The sequence below is a fragment of the Pinus tabuliformis genome, chromosome 3_2 (genome assembly GCF_031772625.1).
Source record: "Pinus tabuliformis cultivar Carrire ecotype Pingquan chromosome 3_2, CPIR1, whole genome shotgun sequence".
Lineage (NCBI taxonomy): Eukaryota > Viridiplantae > Streptophyta > Pinopsida > Pinales > Pinaceae > Pinus > Pinus tabuliformis.
Genome location: NC_142302.1, coordinates 678,281,775 through 678,290,487, shown reverse-complemented (window position 1 = coordinate 678,290,487; position 8,713 = coordinate 678,281,775). Strand labels below are relative to the sequence as shown.

The following is an 8,713-nucleotide window of genomic DNA, read 5'->3' as shown; positions in this document are numbered from 1 at the left end:
ATAGAATCAAGACAGTATTTCCTACTCTATTCAGAAATCAATAAACGTTAATTACTACTACTAGTCTATTAATGTACTTTCTGCTGTAACAGTAAACAGTCTATCCATTCCTAGTAATAATGATTGACATGGTGATATCACTTATCTGTTTTCTTGTTATGCATGTAACTTTTGTTTTGGAAGGTCTCACCACCCAGCCTTGGAACTGGCAATTACATCCAGATTCCCCCTCCGAGCTCTTCCACTTCTGACAGTGATGAACAATTGGGTACCTTGGGCATCAGGACTCTGTCCAGCCTCAAGTCTTGTACCCCACAACTATTATCACAATTTTCTTTTCCACTGGTTAAGTTTTTTCCCAGCTCTAGGAAGAATTCAACACAGTCCAGTTCCTCTCACCTCCCTACAGGGTTCTGCCCTTTTTCCTCTTAAAGGAAAAGGGTGAAGGAACAATTGTAACTGTTTTCAGAAGTTAATTCAACTGTTTCTCTAGTCTTTTAACAAACTGATCCAAAATCTTTTAATTAATACTTAACAACATTTGTTCTGGCTTTTTAGCCTAATAGTTTTAATAATTCAGATTAAAACAAAATAAAATTAATAGTGATAATTAAACTTGGTAAAAACAATTGATGACGTATCACTGTATGTTACAAAAATCCTCCTTGGTTGTAAGAAAATCCATCAAATAACACTTCCAATAAACAAAAGACGTGCAATGTTAATCACAAAATAGTGAGATGGATGACTCTCCTGCGCATCCTGCGTGTTATCACCAAAATTGTTATAAGGACGTGTTGCCACATCCCCCTCACATGTGACCTAGTGAAACAATAACAACCCACCCCTACCGTCTCTTAATCCTAACACCTTGTCCAAAATAAACAACCTTCTTTTTCACATTATATAACCTAACACATTTTATTTTTTTACCTCATAATACATTTTCTTACCATACACATTTTTCATATCAATAACCTAACACATTTGATTTCTTTACCTAATACTACATTTTCTTATCCTACACATTTTTAGTATTTTCTTAACCTTTTCACTTAAACCTATCTGAATTTCACAACCACTTCACACAAAAATCCTTGAATTTCACAACCAACCTACTTTTTAGCTTAACCATATCTTCCATTAAATTTAAATGTTAAATGTCACAAAAATCCATGGAATTCACAAGTCACCTTAACCATAGGGAAGTTCCTTCCACTTTACAAGTTTAACCTAAAACTTGAACGCTCCATGATATAACAACGTGGCCATGCTGACATGTAATTTCATTAACAACATCCCACGTGGATCGCTGAGCTGGACAGTCCCAGCTGTAAAGAAAACTCTAGAAATCTTGAATCGTTTTCAAATGATGGCCGACGAATGGTTGTATCAGGCGGTTTATCGGCCTTTTCCAGTCAATTTATAGGCATTGCCCGTTGCAGTTCTTGTACTCTCTGTTGTTTCTCTTGAAGGAAAATCTATGGCAGACGAAGATCTGGATCTTTCCGATGTAGGGGAAGTAGAAGATGAACCAGGTGAGGAGATCGAATCTGCTCCACCCCTCGCTGTAGGGCAAGAGAAGGAGATAAACAGCTCGGGTTTGAAGAAAAAACTTCTGAAGGTTGGCACAAGGTGGGAAACGCCAGAAAATGGATACGAAGTAACAGGTATAATTAATCGAAAAATGCAGGTTTATTCGTCCTTTTTATGATTTGGAGCCTTGTCAGGGTTTATAGGTAGGGTTTGTAATCATTTAAAGTTTTATTATACGAAGGATTTCAAAAGTTAGTTTTCTTGTTTTTCCTAAATTATTTTGAACTTTTTCGGCAGTGCATTACACTGGAACTTTACTAGATGGTACCAAATTCGATTCCTCGAGAGACAGAGGAGAGCCCTTTACTTTCAAGCTTGGCCAAGGTATGCAAATGCATGTTTTTTTAGAAGTTTGTGTTTTGTTGTGTTTTGACCTCGAAAATGTGTATTGTTCATGGCGTATTTTATGAAAGAGAGTGATTTCTGCTTGCTTGTAGTTTTTGTATGTTGCGAGTAACATTCTAATTTGATTGAAAGCGCTTGTGTTTGGACGTGGTATGCATCTTATACGTAGGCGTGATAAATTTTGATTCGATTTAACTTTCCATTATGATGCTAAGAAAAGAGCCTCTATAGACCAGGCAGATCAAGGAGACTACAAGAAAAAAACATCAGAATAAAACTGCATTTGATTAATTTTTTCTTTGGCTTGATATTTGATTAAATATAATGAAATAATGTAATTTATATTTTTATCTAGTTTAAATTTTCATCAAAATTTGACTAAATTCAACTCTTAATCCTGATTCTGAGAAAATATTCTATAGAACAGACATGTTTGTCTCAAAAGACGTTAAAAGAAAAACATAAACATATGCTCATCTTCTCTTATTAATGTGTTGATAGGTATTTCTCTCTCTCTATATAGAAGTATGATATAATATACAGTTTTCTTTCTTATATATATATATATAAATATAATATTTTTTGTTGATACATATTCTTTGAGCTTATGTATATTTTTTTAATAATATTGTTAATATATTTTCTTTGTTGAGATGTACAGATACACTTGCTCTGTGTATTGATATATTGATTGGTTCTTCTCGATATTTTTAGAAGCTTTTTAGAAGGACCCCAATACAGGTCCTTGTTTGTTATGGCCAGGGTTGTGTGGGAGTGGCGTCCCCCCTCCGGACCTGCTCCAGAAGCGCGCTCCCGAAATTTCTCCCGCAAGGAGCGAATTTTGGGAGTGACCTCGGAGCGAAATTTTCGCTCCCTAGCCTTAATCTTCATTCTCATCCTTTTACTTAAATTTTTAACATTACCATGAAATGACTCGGGATGTTTGAGAGTGGTTTTGACCTCATTGCATTTCATATGGAGAAAGTAGAATTTTAGATCTCATTCAAATCCAACAAACTTATCAGTTTTTTCAGGATTGAGGGGATTGCAATGTTTTCATTGGATTTTGTCATGTATTAGGGTATGGAACTCATATTTAATCAAGAGCACCAGTCCCTCTATGTACCTTGATGTTAGTGACGTTGGTTGTCGAACTCCTCTATCATGACCCTACTAAAAATGTACTTATCACTTAGACAAAATCTTGGCTTGACATGCTATGTTTTTTCTATCTTATGTTAATTCTTAGAGGGTGATATTAATGACAAAGATCTTGATTTTCCAACAAGAGGCCCAAGCATTAGCAATAGATAATAGATTTACTTGCCTTTTCTAGTTTCTATTAGTTTTTATAATTGTTGACTCTTTCATATTTATTATGATATTTTTTGTAAACAATATATGAAAATGTAAGTTTGAAGTTGGCAATTATAACTCATTGGTAATGAATTATGAATATGATGCTTCGTGAAAGTTGAAAGTTGTTTCATTTCATTTCATTTTATAACATTTCATGTTAGATATTCTTTGTTGTAATGGTTACACTTAGCTTACAAGTACAACTTTGGTGATCAATGATGATAAATGTTATATATTGAATTTTGACTGCTTGAAACTTTAAGATTGATGAATCATGAGACTCAATATGTTGTATGTTACTAACTTGTGGACGTGGTTGATGAAGATTATAACTTCTAGATGATTGATGTTATATGGTTCAATCTATGTTTTTATGCTTTTTATATCTAATTTATAAAAATATCTAATTAATCTTTTTATGTTTTTATGCTTTTTATGGTTCAATCTATGGTTCATCATTACTTGCTATGGACATGAAAACCTTGCACACATAAAGAATGGAAATTACTCTCTTCAAGTACTTTGCCACAAATGGAATGGACAAAGTCAAAAGAGATCGCATGATAAAAACAAAATAGAACTCCTTCTGCATCTCATACTAAGTTTAACCCCCTATATTCTAGTCGTTATGCACGACTATCTTCAAGGACTGCGGTTGATTACAAATGCAACGCCCAAAGACAAAACATATATATCTCTCCCACAATAGCACCTCTTATCGAGTTGAAAAATAACATTTTAAAAAACCTCCAAAAATCTAGTTTAAGTTTACAAAACCATTTCCAAAACATCAAGATCAACTCTACCATGAACTATTCTTGATACAATTATGATTAGAGACTGCATCAAACACAAGAATTAAGTAGGGAAATTGATCTATCCCCGGCTTCTTCCATCAACACTAAAACCTCAGCTAGGTGTTGGCCCTCCTTTGATAGTTATCAACTTCCCGATTCAATTCCTTGTCAATATGAATGAAATAAAATCAAAAGATGTAATGACCTGCCGTTGTGTGTATATAAATTTTTAATATGTGTATGTTTTGCACAATAAAGCAAATCGACCTCTTATGAAAACCCATCAGAGACAAAGTTGACATGCAATATTACACTGAAGTAATGAAATATTTGAAATATTTGAACAAGGGTTGGCTTGTAACTTGAGTGGAGGGATTTAAACCTTGGACCACTTAAAAAAAGAAGAAGAGAAATTATAAGATGGTGTTTAAAGAATAAAAGATGCAGATAGTTCTTATTATTGGGCTATGGGGTCTTAGAAACCCTTGGAAATTGTTCAAGTCCTCCAATATCAAGTATTGTTAGAGGAGTATCAAACTTAAGACAATGGAGCTTGCATGCTTCAAAGGGAGATTAGTCTTTAAATGAACCAAACCTTATCGCAAGGAAATTAAGCTAAATCTCTAGGAAAGAAATAAAACTAGAGGATATTTATCTCTAGTACTAGATGAATCCGATCTGGATTTGTCAAAGAAATAACATAGAAATTAGATTTATACATTGGTGATAGCCCTTTTCCTCGTTGAAGATCACAACTCTACTATCTCTCTTGGAAAAACGCCTAAAATATTGCTCAAGAAGAACTAAAATCACATCCACAAAAAACAAGAATGATGTACACATTATTTCCAACAAGCAAAAATGGAGACGACACCCTCCTGATTGAAGAGAGGCCTCCAAAACTTAAAATACTATACCATGAGCTACAAAAAACCCTATGCTCATATCATGTGCTAGATAAAAACCACGAGCTCATTGTTATTGGGAAATCAAAACCAATTGCTCAAAGGTGGGGTGCCCTCCTCGCAATGAGTGAAAACCCAACTAAATCCGACATGGTCAATGTAGGATAGAGGATAAGTGTGCGCTCCCTAAACATGTGCAACTTTCTTTTGACCCATGAGGTATAGACCAGTTGGTTTGTGCGGGGTTTAGTCCCCACCATTAGAAATCTAAACTAACTGCCCAAAGGTGAGGTGCCCTCACAATGAGTAAAAACCTAACTAACTCAACACATGTGGTCCATAATATCATATAGGAGAGAGAACAAGTGCGCCCTCCCTAAAAATGTGCAACTAACTTTCTTGTGACCTATGAGGTCTACATAGTCCCCACCATTGGAAATCAAAGCAAACCACACAAAGCTGGGGTGCACTCACAATGAGTAAAAGCCCAATTAACTCCACACACGTGGCTCGTAGGAGAGAGAAACAAGTGCGCCCTCCCTAAAAATGTACAACTAGTTTTCTTGTGACCCATGAGGCGTACACCAATTGGTTTGTGTAGGGTTACTCTCCATCAAGTCTCAAGTACAAATCTTATGGGGAAGGGTTGAGGATGGGAGCCAAGTGTTTGGGTTACACTTCTCTAAGGGGCGCCTAGGTTCAATAGAGTCTCACACAATCCTTGTGATAATAACATCTCACTATTGGGTAGATCATTCTTCCATCCAACATGTAGGCTAACCCAAACCTAGGCACTACTTAGTACTGAATATTTTTTTGTGGCACATGTGAGGTTAAACGAGGGTCAAAAGCATGAGTGTCCTCCACTCATGTGGGAGAAGGAAACCATCTAAAAAGTACATAAAAATACATGTGAGAAAAAGGATCAAGAAATGGGGGCACTCATATGTGCTAGGAAAATGTAGTAATAACCTAAGTCACATGGTTCAGGTTCGAATTTGAGTTCAACAAGGATAAAATTTTGTTCAAATTCAATTTTTTTAATGAGATTTAGATAATGTTCGACATTAGGTTCGTCCATATATGTTTCAAAATATAATTTTTGATAATATATTTTATATATTTCTATTTTGTATATAATAAATAACATTTCATATTTATATATAATATTTTTTTCGTAATTTTATTCAACTTGAAGCAAGGAATAAAATTAAATTTTGTAGATGTTAAAAGCATTCAGTCAGATAAACCTCTTAGCTTATGAGCAATAAAAAAAGAAAACTGTAAAAATTACATAAAATATGCCGAAGTTAAGTGTGATAAAAATCCCTTAACTTCTCCTTTTTGCCTTTCTTTTTTTGAACCTTTTGCCAACCCCCATGGTTGGGATCAACTGGTACCATTGCCAATTCATTTCCAACTGTGTTCAAAGGGGCTTCTTTGTCTGAGTTTGAGCTGTTAGAGACATAATATCTCTTTATACCCCCTTGTCGTTTTCGTTGTGTGTTTCCTCTTTTTGCTGCTATGATGCTTGGATCTCTACTGATTTGGTACCCTTTTGAATGTGGGTTATGATTCCAAATTGAGCCACAACACCCTATTTTGCTTGGTTACCTTGTTGAACCTTTGCATCCACATTTACTTGGATTGGATAGTTCTCCATGGTTTCTTCTTCTTCTTCTTCTTTTAAGAGATAAGGGTCGAGTACTTACCATCCCTTTGGCTTATGGGCTTGCCTCTTTTTCCTTTTTAGAAACTTTTTTGCCCATGGGCATATATTTTGCAAGTGTCCTTTAGAAAGCATGTTTGACATTTGAACGCAGTGTTCTCATAATCTAATACTTGGGTCCACTAAAATTTTTTGTATTTCAGTTGAATGTGGTCAGGTAGACCTTTGCTGAGGTCTATGTCTACACATTCTAGTGAAAGTAAAGATGCCTTTCTTTGTTTTTTCAAGGTCCATCTTTTTGAATTTTCCTAGGGTATTTCCAATATCCTCTAGGACCTTATAGTGCCAGAAAGGAAGAAGGAGATTGGGTAGTCTCACCCATACTGACATTGTTGAGACCACCTTATTTGTGGCATCAAAATTTGGGAACCATGGAGTAATGAAGAGCCTAACTCTGCCCCAAAACATCGCCCATCATTTAGGACATTCTCTAGATCTTTTTGTGTATCAAATTGAATAATGAAGAAACCTTTGGAACATAAATAAATGTCACAATTGGGGGTCCAAGAAGAAAAAATCCACTGGTGTAATGCGTCAGATCTAGGCCATAAACCATTGAATCTGCATATTACAACATTGGAGAACCAAAACAAAGGTATTTACCTCTGGAAGTTTAACTTCCATGCTTGGTACCTATTCCATTTGTTCCATGATGTAGGGTCTTGGGTTGTTTTGGATCTGATCTGTTGGGATGAAAGCCTTCCCTTGCATTGCATCCTTGAAAGAGACAGATCCACTAGGGTTTTTGGAGCTCTGAGCTCCACCATACATCCTCAGATTTAAAATAATGGAGTTCCTTGTGATGCCATAATCCTTCTAGAAGGAGTCTTGTAGCATTTTTTCCTTAGAATAAGAAGCATTGAAAAATTGCAGATATACCCAGAATGTTTTGAATGCTTTGTTTCGAGTTTTCCACTAGATCTGAGCCCCTACTTAGAAAAATAGAGGTCTTCCCATTAATATTTTTTTAAGAAAATTTGAAATGTTTACTTTTCTGTATTTTGGCCCGATTAGAGAGGGAAAAACTTTGGGGATTCCCTTGGGAGGATGGATCCCTCATGTACATAGGTCGCTTCAAATCTGCAGACACGAAATGAAACAGGGTAGGTCAAACATGTAAGCTTCTAGCATCCATGTGCATAGGTTTTTGCTCCACTACAGGCTACAAACCCAACCTGACTGTGTACACATAAAGATCTTAATACGTGGGAGAGAAGTATTCGGGTGGAAGCCTAGACAGACATTCTCGCAGTGACCTCTCCTTCCATGCGTCGCTGTCATTGGAGCAATCTTTGAGTCGCTTGTTAACACTTTGAACCCGGATTTATTTCTCAGAGCAGGCCTAGATGTGGGGAACTTCCACAGGACTAAACCCACACTTTCCCTCTTGATCCATAGTCGTAAAGCAACGGATAGGCCGCCATTTTTCCACACGAAGAACCCAAAACCATTCATCTTCGGTGCCATTCCTCCTGCCTTGGCTCTCCTTTAATGCTAGGATCGAGCTCGTGTTCGACGACGACGCTTTGCGCAACTTTGCAAAGAGAAAAAACCTTAACACTTCGCTCCATCCTTCCCTAAATGATTTATATGAGATATTGATTTATATATAATACTTTATAACATATATATTAACCATATAATATATAAAATATTTTATAACATTATATAATACAAAGTTAACATAAAATAAAAAACTAAAAATAACGTTATGACATATATGGTTAATATTTAATATATATAACTTATGTAACATATATATAAATCACTAGCCTCGAGGGTTAGTTTAGTTGGTCGAGTCCTCGTCATTAAAGCATCTTTGCTATTAAGAGGTCACGACTTCAATTCTCTTGACACTCTCAGGGTTAGGCTTCGTGGTTGAGTCGGCAAGAAGTGATCCTTTTGGGTAGATCTATCTAGTACAAATATTCTGTGGACATAGCGATCAGCGATATTTGGGGATTGTGAACCACATGATACAC

The 8,713-nt window shown here is 35.8% G+C and overlaps 1 pseudogene across 1 annotated transcript in view; it reads left to right on the top strand.

The window, feature by feature from the left end:
- The first annotated feature begins 1,366 nt into the window (after positions 1-1,366).
- Positions 1,367-8,713, top strand: part of LOC149182460 (peptidyl-prolyl cis-trans isomerase FKBP62-like) — a 36,915-nt pseudogene continuing 29,568 nt past the window's right edge. Inside the window, exons 1-2 of the transcript XR_016257130.1 lie at positions 1,367-1,670; positions 1,834-1,920. The product of XR_016257130.1 is annotated as a peptidyl-prolyl cis-trans isomerase FKBP62-like (transcript). The remainder of the gene's footprint in view (positions 1,671-1,833; positions 1,921-8,713) is intronic.